Source organism: Penaeus vannamei, chromosome 20 (assembly GCF_042767895.1).
Source record: "Penaeus vannamei isolate JL-2024 chromosome 20, ASM4276789v1, whole genome shotgun sequence".
Classification (NCBI taxonomy): Eukaryota; Metazoa; Arthropoda; class Malacostraca; order Decapoda; family Penaeidae; genus Penaeus; species Penaeus vannamei.
Window position 1 is genome coordinate 27,150,828 of NC_091568.1, and position 849 is coordinate 27,151,676.

At 37.9% G+C, this 849-nt stretch overlaps 1 non-coding gene across 1 annotated transcript; it reads left to right on the forward strand.

Moving 5' to 3' along the window:
* Positions 1-555: 555 nt before the first annotated feature.
* Positions 556-628, forward strand: TRNAV-CAC (transfer RNA valine (anticodon CAC)). The gene has a single exon. It is a non-coding gene; the product is annotated as a tRNA-Val (tRNA).
* Positions 629-849: the final 221 nt, after the last annotated feature.

The window sequence follows — 849 nt, forward strand, 5'->3', positions numbered from 1 at the left end:
ATTTCGATGACCCGGTGTTCATTTATCCTCCTAAAAAAGATGATTTTTCCTCTCAAGTCGAGCCTTTGCACAGGTCGATTGGAATAACAGTTATTATCCGGTATTATCAGAAAGATGTTGAAATTCTCGCTTGTCATACCCGGTTCACACACTCGGTTCGATCTCGTGAGGAATCACTTGATAATTTTATAATTCCTTTTATCACTACGCATACACGATTTTCTCTCTTGCTTTCGTTTTTTCTTCTTTTGGTAACCCCCCCCCCCCTATCTATATCCTTTACTCACTCTCGCTGTCAATCTCCCCATCTCTTTCTTTCTTTCTCGCTGTTTCCTCTCTCATTTTTATTAGCTCCCGTTATTCTCCCTCCCTCGTTTTTATTTTCTCGTTCTCTCTCTTATTAACCAGTAATAACATGAGAATATTAAACAAAAAAATATCCCTAGTTACTATCTTTTTCCTTTTTTTATGATTACTTTTTATTCTACCTCTCTCTTATTGACCAGCTGCTACTACTTGAGAATATTCAACAAAGAAACGTCATTCACTTTCAACGCTTCCGTGGTATAGTGGTTATCACGTGCGCTTCACACGCGCACAGTCCTCGGTTCGATCCCGAGCGGAAACAAGAAAATGGAATTTTATGATTTGTAAAAAGGAAATTTCTATTACAGTATTCATACTTGGCATTAAACAATGATTTTCCGTGGTATGCATCGTTAATTGCTATAAATGGATTCATAATATGATGCGCCAAAACGTGGCTTCTTTCCCTCGCAGTAGATGGTCAGCTGATCAGCTGTTTCACTCACCGTTGCAGGCTGAAATGTTTTCTATTTTTTATTTTTA